The 22,289-nt window shown below is 36.5% G+C and overlaps 1 pseudogene; it reads right to left on the bottom strand.

The window, feature by feature from the left end:
• Window positions 1-9,978: 9,978 nt before the first annotated feature.
• On the bottom strand, window positions 9,979-13,253 carry LOC117082977 (annotated as a pseudogene).
• Between the last annotated feature and the right edge of the window lie 9,036 nt (window positions 13,254-22,289).

Consider the following 22,289-nt stretch of genomic DNA (forward strand, 5'->3'; position numbering starts at 1 on the left):
AGGCCTGGTTGCAGTGCATCCATGGGTTGAATGACAGCATTAACAGTGCTCAAATCTGTTAGTATTCTCCATTTACCACATTTTTTCTTAATGACAAATACAGGAGAATGCTAAGGAGAGAAGGCAGGCTCTATATGTTCCTTTTGCAATTGTTCCTGCACCAGTTATTTTAAAGCTGCCAGTTTCTCATATTCAGTGACCATTGCTCCATCCAAACTGATTTGGCAGTTAACTAAACAAGAGGAATTGGAGCTGGAGGCTCAACAATGGCCACTCCTAAAAATGATACCCTAATCCAGTCTAATCTGTTTGTCCTTCTAAAGGTTTTGATTGGCCATTTTTATTTTTTCCTAGTCCTTCTCTTGGGCGGTATCCCATATTTTCCATCATTTGTCTACTATTATTACTATATTGATCCATAGGAATAGGTATTTCAGCACCCCATTGTTGCAATAAGTCTCTACTCCATAAATTGACAGAAATAGGTATAATAGTAGGTTCTATTGTCCCTTCCTGGCCATCTGACCCTTAACGTGGTAAAATCAAGGAACTTTGAAAAACTTCTGAGGCAGTCCTATGCCAACAATACCCATGGAAGCCTTTTGTTTGGTCTAGTGTCAGGGCCATTGATTTAAAGCAATAATAGAGACATCAGCTTCAGTATCTAGTAGTCCTTCAAAATCCTTTCCCTGAATAGTTGCTATACAAATAGGTCTTTTGTCAGACACTTGATTAGCCTAATACACAGTTTTTCCTGCTGGATTAGTATTACTAAGGCCTCCTGTTGTTTTCACTATGCTGCTTCCTAGTTTTATTTAGGGTAGCAGCAACAACTGAGCAATTCTTTCTCCTGGGGTGGCAGAACATGGACTCAAGGAACTGATAACTAGTTGAATCTGTCTGGTATAATCAGAGTCAATTATTCCTGTATGCACAGTGACACCTTTCAAATTTCAGCTAGACCTTCCAAGTAATAGACAGACTGTCCTGAGGGTAAGTGTCCCCTAACTCCTGTGGAGACTGTTTGGATGAAGGGAGGCAAGATGGCACAGTTCCGAGTTCTTCACCGTCAACATTCCCGCCCCTGGGAAAGACACCGGTCGACTGCCCAGGCGCAACCCGACCTCCGACTGAGAAAAACGGGAACCCACCTAGTCACGCCTACTGCCCTGCCGACCCGCCTATGTCTCGCTCACTGCCCTCCCACTCCCAGGCCCAGGACATAAAAGCCGCCCCCAGCAGGCACGTTGCGCCCCCTTCCTCAGCCCCCACTCCTGTCGGGACTGCAGGAACTCCCCCGGAGAGCTCCACCGGGTGACTCCCCCAGCCTCCCTTGCCAGAGACTGACGGACCTCACCCCTCCCCCACAAAGCTGGCTGACCAAAAAATAACTTGCAGTTTTGCTCCTAGCCCTGCCTACTCACTGGTCCTTTAATACTTGCCCTGGTGAGCCTAGAAAGCAAAGCGGTTTCCTAGAAAGCAAATCAGTTTCCTGGAAAGCAAATCAGTTTCCTAGAAAGCAAATCAGAGACCTTCTTTGGTGGCTCCCCAGGAAGTAAGGAGAAGGGAATTGTGCTGCAGTGGTCTATGGCCGACTGCCTGCTGTGGTGGGGGACAATGGTTGTATGTTTGTAAGGGCACTGGCTGTGCTGGACATGCCTCAGTTTGTTGAGGTGCCTGAGGCAGGAGCATCTTCCCGATTCCTGAAAGAGGTTGTCCATCTTTGCTAAATTTAGAATGATACCGATTTGTCCGGTGATTGCTTTCTTACACCAGGGACATACACTAGGACTTTTCTGTTGATTGACAGTAGGAGCTTTTGCCTTTTTTTCCTTTTCTACATTTCATTTTTATGTGTCCAATTGCCCACAATTAAAGCAAAAGCCTAAGAAATGGGGCATATTCTTTCGTACTTTCAATGCCATCACAGCCTGAGCTAAAAGAGTAGTCTTATGTAAGTTACCTCCAGTGCCGTCGTAAGTCTCAATATATTCAGCTAAACGAGACTTCCCTCTCAGTGGTCTAATAGCAGTTTGACACTCTCCTTTAACATTATCATATGCAAGAAACTGTATTACAACATCCTGAGATGTTTTATCCGTTGTGGCTTCTTTGGGTCCTTGTCAGACAGAAGTGAAAGAAGGATATATTGTCCCCTGTAACACTTATCCAACACTAGGCCATGGGGCCTATAAAGTCCAGCAGAGTCAAAGGAATGAGAAAAGGCAAGTTAAGAGAAAAAGTGGTACCAGGAGGCCAATGCTAGTATGGAGGTTGCAAAGGACCCGAGCTCTGGAAGCCCACGTTATCGATTGGTGATCAAAGAAAGAAGCACTTGTGAGGATGTGGGGGTTGAAAGGAAGCAGTTTATCAAGTGAATGAGCTACAGGTGTGATGATTTAGTGTTTTCTTTGAAACACATGGCTACTTGAGATAATGGAGTGCTAGAAGCAAGGAGTCAGCAAGTCCAGACACATTCCTGAGGCCACAAGGGGTTTTAGACCCTGGACCTCAGACATGTTCCAAGTGCTGTCTCAGCTTCTCTCCCAACACTCAGCTTTTCTTCCAACATAGGTCAATGGAGTTTATTTGTTGCAAATTTGTCAGAAAATTTTTACTTTATATAGAGAACTACAGAAGTGCTAGTAGTAGTTTTATGCCCAAAACAGCCCAGTGGATTACAATATTCTCTTAAATTGCTGAAGAGATTCTTCCAGAAATGAAACAAGTAGCATTCACAGACTTGATTTTCATACTAATGTGAAATCCTGACTATGCACATTATTCAATGGTGACACCATACTGAGGACAAAGATAGGATTTATGTATGGTGGAAAGGCAAGTGAATGAAGCTGTAATTTTATTTCATTAGTCTTAGTACATCCACAACTATTTTCACCTAAATAGATCTTCAAATAAGCATGCACAAGTATTGACTATTATTTACAAATATTTATTCCAACACTTGAATAGAACTGTAGGGAGCCCTTGGCACTGACTGAAAATGTTGATTCACTGTTAGGTTACAAAAATTTATACATAGCAAATTTAATTCTCTTTACATTAAAATATTAGACTACTTAAACAAAACTTTCAAAAATTTCTGGTAATCGCTATCAGAATTAGAAAAGTAAAGTTAGGCTTGAGACACTGCCTATTCTAGAACACTGGATTCTGATGGCACCACCACTGCTGGAAAGAATAGTTAAATCTGTCATGCACCTGGAACACAAAACACTAAGCTATTTTTGAATAGCTGTTTTACATAGATGAGATCTTCTCTGAATTAAAAAAAAAAAAGAAATCCACTGATATATGATACTTGATGTTCAAATTTAATAGCATCCTGATAAAAAAGTGCTTCCTTCCTCAATTTTGAATACATTCTGCACATATATGTTATAACAGCCAAATCACAAGTTAACTCTTAACATGAATATACATAGTTAATCCTATATTAAGCAACTCATGTGAAAAGGACTGATGTATCCAACAGTTATATAGATTATTTCATAATGAACAAGACAGAGTTTACCATCACGAATAGTACCTATAGTCACATAATGTCTGGAACACAATAATGAAGAAGCAAGTTTCTTTTGAAAATGTGTTAAACTCAAGCAGTTTTCTTGCTGAACATCAAACTTTATTATTCCAGAAAACTAAGATTTAGATAAGAAAAAAACAAAATGCCAACCCTAATTTAAATTATGTCTTCAAGTCTGTAAAAATAAAAGATTAGAGGTCTGTGGTCAGTTTGAAATGAGGTTTTAGATAGTTGGTATGAAACTGTTTACCCAGACCACTGAAAAATGATTTAAAATGGTGCTCATTTTAATAAGGTAATGCTTCTTAATTAAGAAAAACCTTTATGGAACAAAATTCTGTGAAAGATATTTAGGTCTCTGGGTGTGATATAAATTCTTAGAAATTTAAACAAATACTCCTTAAAGCAGAACTGACATGTATTTCCCAAGGATGATGAAAACCGGATCAGTATTTTGTTGAAATAAGACCTATTAAAAAATTGTACTTGGAAACTTTTCAATAAGTCAGAATCCAGATTCTTTAGTAATAGATAATAAAATTGCTTCTGGAAAGCTTGTCAATGAGGCATAATCCAATTCTTTAGTAGTCGAGTCAGCAGAATTGTAGCTAATATTAGTATTATTGAATAATATTCTTATTGAGTCAGGAAATTAATTGGCCCTGGATTTGGGCAGAAAAGCTAATTTAAAGTCAGTCATGAGAATTACATTATCTTTGAGCCAAAGTTTAACAAATGTCAGCTGTCAGAATTGGAATTTCATACTAATTTCATTTTATTTTCTATGTCAATAACACTTATTTTAGGACAGATGGCATATATGTGAATTTATGATCTCATCTTTTGATGCTGACATGTCCCATGTCCCTATGAAGGAGTATAACATATTGTTAGAACTCCTCTAACAATAAATGTGAACCTGACACAAATTTCCAAAGTATAAACAATCATTTTGTCAAAGTGTTGCCATAAAATGGCTAATATGAAACTGCCAGTATTTGTTCTGAAGGAAGCAATTTACCCACTGGAAAATACTGAAATATATCCCAGCAGCTTGAGAGATAAAGTGAGGTATTTGAACATCTACATTAGTTTGGTAGGATACGCATTTGTACTGCAGAGCAGTTTTCTGATGATGAGTCAGAGCGGTAAATGCGTTGGCCAGAACACTGTGGCAAATATTTATGTGTAAGAATTAAATTATTATTTTTACTGAGAGTGGATATCTTGCAGTTCCTATTCTTTCTTTGCTTTGATATCCAGGTAAGCCTGCATTTTGCTAGCATCCAAGTAAGCCTAGTTAGAAAACAGTATTATGAGAAAGTGAATCTTGAAGGAAAGGGTGAACATGATGGCTGATGAGCATGTGAGAAGGCAGAGTGAGGTGCTAGTTATATTAGATGGACTTGACTTTAAAGAGGATGAGGGCTACTTTTATTAATACTTGCTCTATGAGCATTGTTAAAGCATGCTGTACTAGTTGGCTTCACATTAAAAGGCTGATGAAAAGTTAGTACACAAACATTGCAAGTATTTCTATTAGCCACTAAATAATGTCTGTATACCCATCAGTCTAGATAAGGGATATATTAAATACCTCTCACTACAATGGGATTTGTCTACATAAATAGATATCCATCAAATTTGCCTCAGGCATATATTGAGACAGTGATACTGAGGCATTTAAATTTGTGACTGTTACCTTTAAATTTTTTTTCATATTTTGATAATTCATACTTTGTCACTTTTTATGTTATCTACAATTGTCCTTCTATTTCTTGCATTTTTCCTAAAATTCTCTTTTGTCTAATATGATATCAGTGGCCTAACTTTTTTGATAAATAATTGTTAGTTTTCTCTAAACCTTTATTTTCAATATTTCAGTGTGATTATTCCTAGGCAGAAGAAAATTTTTACTAATCCAATCCAATGTTTAAATATAAGTTTAAACAGTTTACGTCTAATATGGTTATTCTTTTATCTATGTAACTAATACCTGCTTAGACAGTTTTTAATTTACCCTAGAATTTCTTTGTCTCTGGCTTTGCCTACTGTCTATCTGCTTTGTTTTTCTCTCTGTCTCCCCACCTGTCACTGTTTTTCTAATTGTATTGATTTACTCTTCTTACTCATATTTATTTCATTTCCTGCTTTTGACATTAATCCCCATATTTCTCTGCTTTCTGTAGTCAGAAGGACCCAGTCAGTTGACTTTTCTTTTTTTTTTTTTTTTTTGAGACGGAGTCTCGCTCTGTCGCCCAGGCTGGAGTGCAGTGGCCGGATCTCAGCTCACTGCAAGCTCCGCCTCCGGGTTTACGCCATTCTCCTGCCTCAGCCTCCCGAGTAGCTGGGACTACAGGCGCCCGCCACCTCGCCCGGCTAGTTTTTTGTATTTTTTAGTAGAGACGGGGTTTCACCATGTTAGCCAGGATGGTCTCGATCTCCTGACCTCGTGATCCGCCCGTCTCGGCCTCCCAAAGTGCTGGGATTACAGGCTTGAGCCACCGCGCCCGGCCAGTTGACTTTTCTTAAACAAACTAAAACATATTTCTAGCCCTCTTTAAAAAATTATTGCATACCTCTTTCATTTTGAGATTTATTTTTCTCTTTGCTAAAAATAAAACTTTTATATCTTTTCCATGGCCTTTTCAAAAGTCTTTAATATTGCCATAGTCTTCATGAGTTGAAAAATGTTATTAAATGTTATTAAATAACTTATGTAGAATAATATCCTGGGTAGACATTTTTTCATAATTTGCATTTAGCCTTTTCTACAGATTTTTTTCTTCTGGTGTTTCTTATAATGTATATGAAAGCTTCCAACTTTGAGTTCATCTTTCCTAACTTCTCTTCTATATATGGCCACCAGATATAATACAGGATTACCAATTGCATTATCATTTTAAATAAACAACAGATAGCATTTAACATAATTTTCAATATTCTAATAATTTAGTACTATTCTAAATATTGCACAGGTTTATACTAAAAATAAATTCTTTGTTATTTGTCAACAAAGTATCAAATTTCTAATTGAAATATGATATTTAAATTCCTATATTTTCCCCCTACACCTGGCAAACTTACCTCAGATCTACTTAGGAAATTACTTGTTCTTGCTCTATTTGTGCTGAATCTACTGTATTAGAAACAACCAAAAAAAGTTGAATTCCTTTAGTATATGGTTCATTTTTCAATCACGTATAATTGTCTATTTAAAAAATTTATTTTTGTCCTCATACCAACCTGTTTTGCTTTTAGATTCCATTTGTTCATCTCAGAGAACACGTAAACTACTTATTATGATGACTTTTTTGATTCTATTTTTTATTCTTAAGTGTGACCTTTAAATGTGTCTTCCTTGGCTAACTCTTGGGGCATGGAATGTCCATTCATGAATTAGTAATGTTGTCTTTGAGGTGGTAAAGCAATGTTAAGTTCTTAAATGTGAAGTTATTCTTAGGGGGGTGCAGTTTTATGTTAATCTTTCCAGGTTTTTAAGAACTTAATTGTTCAATCCAGTATTTTATACCAGTTTCTGCTTTTGAGGTAGTTACATATTGTAGATAATATGAAAAATCTAACCTCAGTCTTCAGTATCACACAGGTCAGTGGTTGTGATATGAATCTTTCCCCTCATGACTTTGAAGGAAAACTTCATTCTGTGTTAGATCTTAGTATCCATGGGCAATGGATTTCCGTATTGACACAAATATTTCATCTAAATGTCTAAATAACACTTTCTTTATCCAATTACTTAGGCAGGGAGCCCAGCCCCACTGGACGCAGAAAGAGTCTCTTTCTTGGGAATATATCCAAATTTACTTCTCAATTAACTATTTCAATGAACTGCAAAGTTTAATCTCAAATTAATAGTATCATAGTATCAGAGTCCAAACCTCAGAGCTGTTTTCTTTCTTGATATCCAGTATGATTTTTAAAAAGAATTTTCTTTTATAATCATTTGCTTTCAGGAGATTATTTGCAACTATTCATAAGATTTCATAAGATTATGTTGCAACTGTTCACTTTGCAACAAAGACCTAGAAATGAGTGCTTGGTTTCTATTAAATCATGTGTTACTTAACAAATAAAACCTATGAGAAAGAAGTTATTACTATATCTCTGCTGCAGTTGAAACATAACATATTTTTGGTTATATTTTCTTGAAGCATTGCTGACATTATTTTTCTCCCAAGTGTATGGCAGGTATTTCATTAGTTCTTCATTGACCTATATTATTTATGTGCTAAAAATCATTGGCTTTTTCACATATATTATAAAGACTTCTTTGAGATTATTTAATTTTAGTGGACTTTATTTTATAAAATCACTTCACTGTAGATATATCATAACATTTCATTCTCTGTAATCAACCTATAGAGAGGAGCTACCCACTCCTCTGGGCTCTTTTAATGCTAAATAGAACTCTTCTTCTTCTTCACCTTTCACTTGTCTGTGTATCTTGTTCTCCTGCAAGGAGGGCAAGAACTTAGGCAAATGTAACATGGCCACAGAGGTTTCTGGCCAAAAAATCAACATCTCAGTGATCCTGTAACAATAGCACTGACATTTCTGTGTTGATATTTATCATGTTGTTCACTGATGTGCAGAGCTTCCTATTTCTTGTTAACATGAGAGAATTTTTATTTTCAAGTTAAACATTTGGGAGACTACTAGGAGACATTGGATCTTATTATGGCATTCTATTTTTCATTTGTAGCTGGCTTTGTCTGAAACCAACATAAGAGAGGAAAGGGTATGTTTGTCAAGTAGGGGCACAATATCAATTTCCCTTTTTCTCTTTGGCAAGGCAGGGCTCATTACTAATAAATAAATATCCAGATTCTAGCTTCACCCTAGGCCTTAGTTGTACCTCCCTGGCTAGGAGGGGAAGGGTGTCTTATTACTACATGGCAGGGTTGAAAACTCTAGCTCTTACCTTCTCTAATTCCACTCCAGCAGAGGACTGGGGTGCTTCATTGGTACAATGGATGTTCCCACTTGGACTTTGTTGTCTTGGCTAGGATTTTTATTTCACTTTGTTTTGTGGTGCGTAGTTTGGCTAAAGTAGGATGGTTATTATAAAATTATTTTTGTCTTAGTAAAATGTTCCTTTCCTAACCCTTGGCTATAAAAGTTGGGCTTTTAGGGGAAATTTTTGTCTTGGCTTACCTCAACCTCTGCCTCCTGGGTTCAAGCCATTCTCTTGCTTCAGTCTCCCAACTAGCTTGAATTAAAAGTGCCCACCATTATGCTTGGCTAATTTTTGTATTTTTAGAAGAGATGGGGTTTCACCATGTTGGCCTGGCTGGTCTCAAACTCCTGACCTCAGGCTATTTACCTGCCTCGGCCTCTCAAAGTGCTGGGACCACAATCATGAGCCACCATATCTGTCCCAAATTTTTGTTCTTTTTAACATTCTTAATGTTCAGTATTTAACCATGTATATCACAGTACCCTCTGAAAATACAGTTTGAGAAGTAAAATGTGTTATATATCATAATACCTTGTGGACATAGGTGAAATGACCATTGTCTTGTGTCATGGTAAGACAGGATAAAGAGTCAATATTCTCTGTGTACATAATTGATTCTGAACTTTTTCTACTTAGGCACAACTTAAAAATATATGCATATGGTAGGATGGCAGTAGTAAGTTTTCAGCTTGAGGAATCTGGCTGTCCAAATCCATACCCCATTCCAACCCCAGCTTTCCCAGAAAACTGAGTGATAAATATTGTCAGACCTTAGCTTGTGACACCAGAAGTTGTATAGTAGACCAAATCCACCATGAAGGCTGCTTCTGAAAAGCTGTGCAGCTGGGATCCCCAGTGTAATCCATTTCAGCAGCACAGCTGGGAATCTCTGCTGCAAATAAAGGAAAGAGTGATAAGCACACACCTAGTTCTTTCAGACAAAGACCTGTATGTCAAAGCAGAAGATGAAAAATAAATTTGAGAAGAAGCAGGGGAAAATCAGAACTAGACCTAAAAAGCAAGCATGATAGAAGTGATAACCAATGACACTAGTTTTAGTAAGTCAAAATTATTGTATCTGTAGTGAACAGTACTGTGACCTACCCTTTAAAGAAAAGTTGTGGTGAAGAACAAAGAGTGATATGTAGTGCTGCAACACTATGAATGTTTTTTTTGACAATAAAAATAGATTTTATGGTTTTAAGTCCACAGTCAACATTGACTAATTCACATACATATGTGAGTGTATAATGTGCATACATACAAACACACATACATACATATATCGGGTACTGTGTTTCATCAGTGCTGAGTGTCCAAGACAGACAAGAAAACTAATCTGATAGATAAGAAGCACCTCCTGGAAGGAGTGATGTCTGTGCTATAGGAGCCTTAAGCAGGCAAAGAGGGAGAGAGCTTTTTAACTCCAGAAAAAAAATGGGGTGAAAGCTACCAGATAAGAAAAGGCACGGCTGAAAGTGGAGTTGCCTGAATGTTGCTTCAAATGGACAGTGATGAAACAGAAACACATGAAGTTGAAAGACAGAAATATATCAGGTCTTGAAAGGATTTGTTTAGTTATGCTGAGGATATGGGCTCAGAATATAGAAAGTATTAAATGCCAACAAAAGAATTTAAATCAGACTTTGGATGGAGCATGAAATCAATGTAACGAAAATGTGCATTTAAAGGCCGGGTGTCATGACTGAAGCCTGTAATCTCAGCACTTTTGGATGCTGAGGTAGGTGGATCACCTGAGGTAAGCAGTTCAAGACCAGCCAGGCTAACATGGTGAAACCCCATCTCTACTAAAAATACAAATATTTGCACGGTTTGGTTGCACATCTAATCCCACCCACTCAGAAGGTTAAGGAACAGAATTGCTTGAACTCAGAGGTTGAGGATGCAGTTAGTTGAGATTATGCCATTGCACTCCAGCCTGGGCAACACAGCAAGACTCTGTCTCAATAAAAAAGAAGGAAAATGTGCATTAGAAAATGTGAAAGGTGGACTGTTACAGGAGGTAATTAAAGGCACAAGCCTGTTGGAATGCTTTGTTGGAATGTCAAAAATGTCTACTCATAATGCCAGCTGTAAAATTCTACCATATGCCTACAGTGATGCAATCAATGAGCAAGATATCATGTGAAGTTTATTATCCAAGTGATGACACAAATAATTGTGATCATGGTTACTGAGCTCTCTAGGTATGAATGTAATGAAGAAAATCTTTGCCAACTAAAATCCCAATTTAAAATAACTGAGAAAAAGTAATTGAGAAAATAGTGAAGTATATAGTGTGTGTTAACCTTTCTCTAGATTTTCTGTGTGTGCACATCTATTCTTTTTGTGCCATCCTAATTTAGGCCCTCATTTGATTTATGCCAGATTACTTGGAAGTCAGTTATTACTCTTTTCTAACTCCAATTCCTTCTTTTTCCCTTGCCTGCTGCAATGGTTTTGAATATATAAACATATGTGTGTTAATTAGCTAATGTTGACTGTGGACTTAGAAACCATAAAATCATGAGGGTGCACCCTCATGGCTAGATTGATAGCATTATCTGAAGAATAGGTTAGTTATTGTGTGAGTGGGCTTTGGAACAAAGGATGAGTTTGGCCCTGATTTTCTTTTTATCACATGTCTTTTACTATAAGATACCCTCCTGCCATGTTGCAACATAGAAAGAAGATCTCATCAGATGCAACCCTTTGGACTTCCCAGTCTTCAGAATAATGAGCAAAATAAGTTGTTTTACAAATTACCCAGTCAGTGGTATTGTGTTGTTGCATCAGCAAATGGACTAAAACACTCTATTATTTCTTCCTCTTTAGATAACTAAATAAACTAACTTACAAAGGGTCATATCAAAAAGCCCAGATGTTTTTTAAAAATGCAGTACAATAGCCTGCCACTGAAACAAAGCCCCATTTTACTCTTAACCATATTTTTAGAAATAAAGGGAAAACAACCATAAAGGTCAACATGTAATTTTATTGTTCAGTAAGAGAATTGCAGGAATTTTTAATGTTTTTGTCAATGTAAAAATTTCAGTCTCTGTTGTCATGCATAATCTGGTACTCTTTTGGTAGAAGATCAGTTGTAACTAGGGTGATATTTGTCCAGTAAAGATGGTTGAAGAGTTGGCCTGTAACGAAAGGCAACTGATGTATCAGCTATCATAGTCATTCACAACCATGGGTTGCCTGCTGGTAGCAGGTTAGAATAAGGAGCCTCATTGGCTGATAATTCAGGATATCTGTATGGAAAAGTAGGTGGTTTCACTATCAGCCCCAAAGAAGTGAGATATGATGTAGTATTGAGAAACTGTGGTTGTAACAAAATTCACAATGTGGCCATTGCTTACATGTCAGTGCTATGAGAGTGTATATGAATATTCTTCAACAGATTTAAAATAACATGATCTGTTCTAATTTGTCCTGATGTCCAACTCAGTTTGAAATGGAAAAGGAGGGAATCCACTTCTAATTGGGTCAGGTGAACCAGCAATTCTCTGATTGACAGAATATTTCCCTGTTAGAGTCATATTTAAATTCGTAGATGTTGAAAATGAAATTTCTCCACTAGTTTCAGCAGCTAAAATAGAATTATGTTTGTCTCTGTTAGCCCCTGCTCTAAAGTGCTTCTTGAAATATTCAGTGAAGTAGACAAGAGAAGCATTTTTAATCCTAATTCTTCTTGTCTTTCTTATTAAAAGTTGGAGACAGCCACATTTGAAATTTGGGTGATAATACAACTTTAAAACCAAGGAGAAGGTAATTCAGTGCCATTTTAAACCAAGAGACAAGTAACAATAACAAACATAACACATAAAATATCAGTCAATATCATCAAATAATGAATGAGCATTGGTTACTATTTTTAAGAACGTGCTTGCTGGGAAAAAAAACACTGAAGATTTGAAGCCCTCAAGTGAAAACATGTTATACATTAATAGTAACATTTCACTAAGTGACTTTGGTATCTTTGTTTGGAGTTCACTGGTAAGATTCAAAGTTGTTAGCAAAATTTCTTAAAACACTGAAAGTTTAGTGCTCACCTATAGTCAATAATTTCAAAAAAATTAAATAATTTTTACCTTAATATATTATGTAATTTTTAAAAGTTGATCTTACTGCATGTATTAACATAGTCACTGATGTACAAAATGAAATTACATATATATTCTACTTAAAGTGGTAACTGAAATATTTTGAATACTTTTGCTTAAAAGAGAAATTTTTTCTTCTGCCAGAAAATTGACTAGAAAAGCAGATCTTTGAAATTCTGTCAAATTGTACTAAATCCATAAAGGTTGGGCTGTAGAACTAAGCTTTTCATATTGTCAGTTTCAAACATTCTGTAAGGGGCCTTTGTGTACAAAATTTCTTTCTTGAAGAGTTCTTCATTAATCACTATACGAGTTTCATTCTTATCCTATGAATAGATTTGAATTAGTCACTTTTGACTATTTTCCAAAGTTTACTGGGAAAAGTCAGAGAAAGAAAATCATTATCTTTATCTGACTCAGAGTCACAAACTGTAACATGGCCTTTTTATCAAGGATCCTTGTGGCAAAACCTGAAAATCATTTCTTCAATCTTTGTCCTTAAGTCTGAGTCCCCAGGGATTATGTGTTCACTCAATGGAGACTTAGTGGAGGCTTCTGAACCAGTTGATTCATCTTCGGGCAAAACATCTTGAGTTTCTGAAGAAATATGTGCCATCTCAAATAAGTAATTATTTAGCTACTTTTCCAGCCTGCATATGTTTCAAGACTGCAGCTTCAAATGCTTCTTCAGTAGGTCTACTCAGGTAAAGTAATCTAGACCATCACAATGGTTTCCAACCTGAGTAGCAATGGCATCACAAGAGGACTTTGGTCACGTAGCAATAAACATACAAATTTGGCCAAGAGTGTTTACTTCCCAGTCTCAGAAATGTATCTGGTGAAAGTAAAATATAGAATGATTACTTACACAGTGTATTATGCAAAAATTTCATGCCTACAGAATCTTTTAAATTAATAAGGAGGGCCGGGCATGGTGGCTCACACCTGTAATCCCAGCACTTTGGGAGGCCCGGGCAGGCAGATCATGAGATCAGGAGTGCGAGACCAGCCTGACCAACATGGTGAAACTCCGTCCCTACTAAAAATACGAAAAAAAAAACCAAAAATAGCTGAGCATGGTGGCAGGCACCTGTAGTTCCAGCTACTCAGGAGGCTGGGACAGGAAAATGGCATGAACCCAGGAGGCGGAGCTTACAGTTATCTGAGATCAAGCCACTGCACGGCCCTCCCCACCCCCCCACTCCCCCCAAAAAAAAGAAAGAAAGAAAATATGTTTTAAGCAACTGGCCTGGGAAGCATAAATGATAAGTCTTTGCTTGCAATGTGTCCTTTTCTCAGCACTGTCTTTACATGATCACACGGGAATTACTTCAGAAATGTCATTAACAACATAGTAACACTACAATACCGCAAGCCAAGACTTTGACTAATTTACACCTACAAAAAGACTTTCAACAAGACATGAAATAATTCACAGAGTACATAGACTGGTATTCAGTAGACAACCCTGCTGACTATTAGTTAAAATAAAGAACTTACTTGAGTGATGATACGAGGTGGGCACAGCAGCTGAAGCAGCGTCCACATGAGGCACTTCTCCAGCAGGAGAGAGCTCGTTCATTTCAAGCTGCCTTGGCACATTCCTTGCATCTGCATGAGGCACAGACGATTTTCCTATGACTCCTTCTTTAACAATAACAGCAGGACAGAGGAGGGCCGTGTGGGGGCAAGTGACTAGAACTGCAGCCAAAGTAACTGGGTGTGCCCTTTTCTAACAGGATTCTGTGGAGTTCCCAAGATAACGATGTTCCAATGTATTTGCTTGTCAGAGTGTTATTGTATTTGAAAGAAGTAACTTTGTTTACAAGACTGGATTTCCCAACAGGAACATCAACAAACCAGTTACAGTGAAGAATTCAACTGGCTTGTTGATAATCATTTGAATTGTATTGAAATATCAAAGATTTAACACCAGGACTTTAACAAATATTCACAAAATTTATTAAGCCTTCTCAATTAACTGTTCAAAATATTACACTTCCAGATTTGAAGATGATGCTTATAAAAATAACCAATAGGTTATATACAAATGTAAAGATTGCTGAAGCTAGAACGAACCTTAGAGATGAAAGGCTCTACATGCTTATTTTTACACTTACAAAGAGGCTGCAAAGTGAGACAATCTAAGTCACGGCCATAGCCAGGACACTAGTTTCTGGACTCTTAATACTCTTTTATCTCCACTCTTTTAATAAAAATGAGGTTTTCTAAATCCGAGGCAATGAACAGAATCAGTAAATTTACAGAAAAATAACGTCCTTGTATTCCATATAAAGGAAGAAACAAATTTTGAAAAATTACTTACTTTAATGTCAAAAGTTAAAAATTCCTTATGAGCTTAGCTCAAACTTTGAAATTGTTAGTCATATCCAAATTTTTAAAAGTAAACAGACAGCTCTAGAGAGTTAAGGTTTCACTGCCCTGTGCCCGCCACTCTGGGAGGCCTAGGTGATGCTGGCACAGGTCTGTGACCTGCTGGCATTGAACGGTTTGTATCTAAGACTCCAGGACACCCCTGAAGCCGAGAAATGATTCTGTCTATTGTTCCAGGGGGAACTATCCTTGTGTTTTAAATTAAATTTCTCACATGATTCTATGGTGGTGAGGTCAGGGTCAAGCATGAGGGCTTCCAGATACTTTAGTGAGAGGAACACTTAACATTCAGGGATGTGGCCATAGTATTCTCTCCAGAAAAGTAAAAATGCCTGGATCCTTCCCAGCAGAATTTCTGTAGAGATGTAATGTTGGAGAACTACAGAAGGCTTGTCTCCCTGGGTGTGCCCTCTCTAACCAGACCTGGTCACTGTCTGGAGCAAAGAAAAGAGCCGTACAATGTGAAGATTCATGAGACAGTACCCAAAACCCTCAAGCAGGTGAGAGTGAAAGAAGGAGATGACGCAGGCAAGCGGACCAAAGGTAAACAAGGAAGCCAGACTTTACACGTAGTTTGGGAAGATCTGCTCCGATAAAAAGGTTGCGTTTTTTTTTTTTTTTTTTCAGATTCAGAGAAAGGGACATCTTCTGTCTCATGCTTTTAAAGCCTCCAAGAATTATTTTCTTTAGTAGATCTCCCTTCAGGTTTACAGTGAGAGCCAATGATCACGTTGTCACTTTGTCACAATCTGTACAGAATGTAGAGATTGCTGTACGATCTGACTGCTCTTTCATTGCTTTTGGAGACACAGAAATATTTGTATTTTTGAGGAGCTCTATGTTAAAGTAGCTTTTTCCGACATTCTTTTTGCACCATATCTAAAATGTGATCTCTCCATTGATGAAGAAAATTAAGCAATATGTAAACTATATTCTTTTTGTAATTTGTGTTTTCTGAATGTTCCACAGTAAATATTTACTACTCTTGTGATACTGCAAATTGCCAATCAGATGTATTTCAAAGTGACAAGTTTACCCTGTTCATCACATTATGTACATCACAAAGCTCAAAAGTAGGTATTTAAGTTCATTTTAAATGTTTTTCCCAAAAAATCTGCTTCCGCCACTTTTCCAAGCTCTACCAGATGGACACTTAAGAATTGACCAAGGAAATCTCTTTTCTCATATTTCACTGTCAAATACTCTTAATCAGTGAGTCCTGTCAATTCTGTGTTTCTAAGAAATGATGATGCTGGTCATGATTATGATAATATCAATAGAAACACCTTTCCAAATTTGACTGTGTACTACAAACTCTTCTGCCTGCTGCTGGTGTGTTACTTTCTCTACACTGCTATCTCCTCAGGAAGATTCTAATAATGTAATTATTACACAGATGTGGAAACTGTAGCTTTATGAGGTTTTAATTATGTAATTCAAGGAAATGACAAGATTCTGGCAGTGTGGTAGCTCATGCTGTAATCCCAACACTGGAAGGCTGAGGCCGGTGGATCACTTGAGCTCATGAGTTTGAGACTGGGAAGACAGTGAAACCCCATCTCCTCAAAAGACACAAAAATTAGCTGCACATGGTGGCATGCGCTTGTGGTCCCAGCTACTTGGGAAGCCAAAGAAGGAGGATCACCTGAGCCCTGGAGGTTGAGGCTTCAGTGAGTCTAGGTCATGCCACTGCACTCCAACCTGGGTGACAAGGCAGATCATGTCTTAAAAAATAAACAAATAAATACCCACCAAAACCACAAACAAACAAAGCAAGCATAGTAAACTAGTTGATATGCTTGTTAGCAATGTAGACATTTATTTTATAGTTAAAATAAAAAATAGAAAGAAGTGACAGTATTCTAATTCAGAAAGTCCAGTTTCAGAGTTTCTACTCCTAACCAGAACAACTTGAGCATCAGTTGATATCTTCCATTTTTTACTCTACTTTGTCTGATATTAATATAGCCATTCTTGCTGTCTTATCACTAGGGTTAGTAGTGCGCATCTTTATTCCATCTCTTCCCTAGTTATTGTGTCTTTATGTCAAATGTGTGTTTCCAGCAGGCAACATATAACTGGATTTTACTATTTTTATTTCTCTCATGGGCTCTACCTTATAGTTGTGGTATATAAGCCATTTACAGTTAATGTGCTCATTGATGTAGCTTTCTGTTTGCCCCACGTGTTATTTGTTCCATTTTCTCTTATCTGTCTTTTTTTCTATTATTTAAGTTTGTTTTTTTATTATTATTTTTTTATTTCCTGTTATGGCCTTTGTTGGTTTCTTAGCTGTTACTGTTATTTTAGTTCTTGCTTTAAGGTTTGTAGTGTACATCTCAAACTTACCACAACCTACCTTGAAGAGATATTACAATTCTCTATGGAAAATATTAAAACACTAAAATAACATGTACTATTCTCCCCTCATAGCCTCTGCGCTACATGCATTTTTTAAAAATTATATAACCACAGTATTTTATTATGCCAACTGTCAATTGCATTTTTAAAAGATTTGATTAAAGAAAAAAGTCTAAAATTTACACACAAAATTGCCCCTTTCAGTTTTGGACATTTTATAAGACCTGCTATATCTTTGTGTCACCTATCATAGCCATTTGATAAATTAATTTGTAGATACGGTAAGAATGTCAGGTATTTATTATAAAGTTTTTAATAATGATTTTAAAATTTCTTATAATTATTAGGTGGCAAAAAACAATAAAAATAAATGCCCAGAATAAGTATGTTATAAAACTAATCTCTAACTGCGTGTAATAGCTACAGCATAGTTCGTTGGAACTGAAATTCACATAAAATATCATATTGAAGTCCAAAAAAATTAAAAATTCAGTGTAAATTCAATTTATACAAAATTGAAGCACTAGGTTTCCTAGATACCTGCTGCCTACAGAGTTAGAATCTAATTCTCTCTGATTATTCTTGTAACAAAATCTTTTGAAATTCTAAATTCTGAAGCAGAACATACCAGTGAAACTCCCTACCACTGCCTCTTGTATTAGCATCAAGGGAGAGAGAAAAATTAAGGTAAAAAAACAGCCTGCTGTGTTTATTTTTTTACCTTCCAAATCTTGCTGAGTATTACTATTCAACAAATGAAAACAAAAAAAAAATCTGATCAGTTGTACCTGTTTATTGCCAATATACCTGGAAAGCAAATTCACTTTGTCTACAAAACTGCAGCTGTTTCCAGGTACTTAAACACAGTAACCAATAAAAATACTCCTTATAATTAGGCTCCTGGTTTTTGAGATGCTTTTCTTATCTACCATATTACTCTTAAGATAATGTGTTAGAATTATTTAAGTATTCTTTCTTTTTTTTTTTTTTTAAGTATGGCTGTAGTGTCATAAATAGAGTGTTCTAGAAGGAAAGCAAGTAAAGTTGCTTAACAGCTTTGATATATACATTTTTTTCAGTTAAGGTCAATACTATCATAGAAAACTACATTTTATTTTTAAATTGTGGGTTGAAAGTCTAATCTGTGACTCTTAAACTTGAAGATATTGCTTAATATTATTAGTCTTAAACTTGAGCATCAGATGATGTCAGAGTTTAATACTAACATAATTCTAACATCTTTATATAATATTTCCATTTACTTGAAATCTATGTCGGTCATATATCTTATTTGTCTTAGTCCTAATTGTTTTATGGATGACAATAGTTTATGTTTAGTTTTAAAACACAAAAAAGGATATTCTATCACAAAAGAGGGGTATTCATGAAGGAGTTATAACTTACAAGAGACTGTGAAAAAGTCATCCTATTTCTAGCATCTGTTAGGTTTGCTTTCTCATCTATAACTGTGAATGACATTTTAGGGGTAATATCAAATCTTTTTAAAATAATAGATGTATTATTTACCTGTCACCACAATTCTTTCCTGATTACTCTGTCATTTCTTAGATATTATGCAACTATTTTTTTAAGTAAGGATAGTAAGTGATTGAATGAAAGAATGGTCTCAGTATTAGATACCAGAGAGGGCTGTCAACGAGATGGTATGCTAGGAAGTGTCAGGCCTTCGTGCCTTCACAGAGTCAGCGAATTAACAACAGCATTTGAACCACAATACCTTTTTGAGAGCTCCGGAGACCAGCGGAGAATCTATAGCACCCAGGTCCATGTTAAATGTGAAGAAATTCAGCAAAAAGAGTATGAACATTCATGTCATTTTGCATGTCAGTCTGTTTCCATCTCTCTATGTTGCATAGTGTGGCAGACACAGGAGGAACACTTCCCTGCCAAGACTCCTCATTCGGTTTAACTCCCTGGGATTCTTCCAATTATACATACTAATAGTCTATTGCTTTTTTATTGCTGAGTAGCAATCCATGGTATAAATGTACCACAGCTTGTTTGAACATTCACAATTGAAGAACACAAGGGATGGGTTTGAGTTGCCATACACCTTCATGTACAGATTTTTGTTTTTTTTTGTTTTTTTTGCATAAGTTTTATTTTCTCTAGGATAACTGCACTCAGTTGCAAGGTTATCTGACAGCTGCATGGCAAACAGTTTTGGACTGACCCTACCATTTTACCTGCCACTGAGCAATGCATGAGTGGCCTGTTATTTCTGCATCTTCACCAGCATCTTCACAGCATTACTTGTTAAAATTGTAGATGTTTTAATAGATGCAGTGATGTAGCTAATAATGTTCAATGGCTTTTTATACATGTATTTCACATGGTTATATCCTTCTTGATGAAATGTCTTTGTGCCCTTTGTTCATTTGCTAATTAATTTTTACCTAGGTATAGTAATCGGGTACACATTTCATAAATGCTTTCTTGTATCTGCACATTGGCTTTTTAGTCTCTTCATGAGTTATTTCACAGAGCAGAAGTTTTAAATTTTGATTTGATCTAATGTATCAGATTTTTTTCATGGCTTGTACTTTTGGTATCAAATCCAATAACTCTTTGCCACCCCTAAGAGGGTTGAATTTTATTTATTATTTTTTAAAGCTTCATAAAAAGTGTTATGATTTCCTATTGCGTTCAAGTTCATGAGCCATTTTGAGTTAATTTCTGTAGGGTAAGGTTTATGTTAAGGCTATTTTTCCTTAACCTCTGGATGTCCACATACCCCAGGACCATTTGTTAAAATGCCATTTTTCCTCCACTGGTTTGTATTTGCCAGCTTTGTGACATATTGCATTATATCCAAATCAGTGTGACTCTATTTCTGGGCTTTCTCTTCGGCTCCATTTTTATATGAATCTATCCCTATGCAAATACCACACTGTCATGATTACTTTAGCTGTGTAATACATCTTTAATATATTGTTGGTAGATTCCTCCCATTATATACTTCTTTTTCAAAATTGTCTTAGCTGTCCAAGGATGTGAGTTTGCTTTGTCTGCAAAAATCTTGCTGAGATTTTGATAGGAATTTCACCAAATACATTGATCAAGCTTGGGAAGATTAACACAAGATATTGAGTCTTCCGATCCATTAACACAATGAATCCTTCTTTATTACTACTTTGATTTCTTTCACCAGTGTTTTATATGTTTCAGCATACAGAGCCCATACCTGTTTTGTTTTAATGTATATCAAAGCATATTATATTCTTTGGAGCAGTTGTGGATGATACTGTTGCTAATTTGGGGTCCTCCTGACCTGTGGCATAGGGAAATAGCAGATTGCTGACTAGTTCAGATTCACTTCAACTGTTCAGAGCCTGGGAGGTTGGGTGGTGTTAGATGCCTAACTCCTCAAGGGAGCCCGCTGACCTAATAGGGTAGGGTAGTGGGGAGAGCACTCAAGAAGCACAGTGCAATCATCTCTACTTAGATCTGGCTCTTTAACCGCTATTGTTGTTGGGAGAACCTAGATGCTCAGCTTGCTATGGACTCTGCAGACACTGGTTGGGAATTGGAATTGGAATGCTGTCATCTGTTTTCTCTGGGTGGGAAATAGAAGATTAACTGCCTACTGGGCCTTTAGAGGGAATCAGAGCATCACTGACCTGGGAGAAGCTTGTCTCTACATGACTGCAGAGAAACTGAAGTAGCAATTTTTTCTGTGGTGTTCCTCGGGAGTAGTTTAGTTATTCTCCATAGAACGGTTTTGTGTGGTTGTTTGTAGTTAGGTTATACTCTCCTGGTCCTTTGGCTGGGAGAGAACAGGATTTTCTTGAAGCTCTTTTTGTCTGCGCCTATTGGAGATTCAGAATTGGAAACTTCTATAGTCCATTATCTCGGATACATGGAAGGCAATAAGAAAACCCAGTAAATTTACCATAGTATCACTTTTCAAGTCCTGAAGTCCCTCGACAAGCTGTCTTCCTCTTTCTACCTTTCAGAGACTGTCTTTGTATCTTGACATTATGTCCGCGGTGTTTTAGTTGTTCAGAGGAAACACTGGGGTGTTGCATTGTAACTGGAAGTTCTAGGAAGTCAAAGTTTGAGGAAGACTTTTAACGTTCCATGCAAACCAAATCTCATAAAGACAAACATGGGAAGGTATGATTGCAGAGAACGAAATGATCAGATTTATCTATACTAAAGTTATTTCATGAAATAAAATCTTCACCAAAATTAATAATCTCAAAGAAGCTTTATAATATACGTGAAAAAGCCAATGATATATAGCATATAAATAATATAAGTCAAGGAATAACAGATGAAATACCTGCCATACACTTTGGAAAAAAAATAAAGTTGGTAATGCTTCCAGAAAATATTACCAAAAATATGTTCTTTTTCAACTGCAGAAGGGATATAGTACTAATGTCTACCATAGGTTTTATTTATTAAGTAACAAATGATTTAATTGAAATCAAGCACGTATTTCTAGTTCTCTGGGGCAAAGTGAGCAATTGCAAAACCAACTCTTATGAAAGCCAAAGATTAAAAGTATAATATAATATTCTTTTTTAAAAAAATAAAAATGGCTATCAAGAAAGAAAACATCTGTGAGATTTGAACTCCAATATTACTAATTTGGGATTAAACACGGTAGTTCATTGAAATAGCCAAGTGAGGAGTAAATTTGGATATATTCCCAGGAAAGAAACCATTTCTGAGTCCAGTGGGGTTCGGCTTCCTGCCTAAATAATTTGTAAAAGAAAGTGTTGTTCAGACATTTAGCTGGAATATTTGAGGCAATTCAGAAAGGCATTGATCACAGATCCTAGGATCTAATGCAGAATGAGGTTTTTATTCAAAGCCTTTTATTCAAAGGGGAAAGATTCATGTCTCAACCTCCATCTTATGTGATATT

The sequence above is a fragment of the Trachypithecus francoisi genome, unplaced genomic scaffold (genome assembly GCF_009764315.1).
Source record: "Trachypithecus francoisi isolate TF-2019V2 unplaced genomic scaffold, Tfra_2.0 Contig00265, whole genome shotgun sequence".
NCBI classification, from domain to species: domain Eukaryota; kingdom Metazoa; phylum Chordata; class Mammalia; order Primates; family Cercopithecidae; genus Trachypithecus; species Trachypithecus francoisi.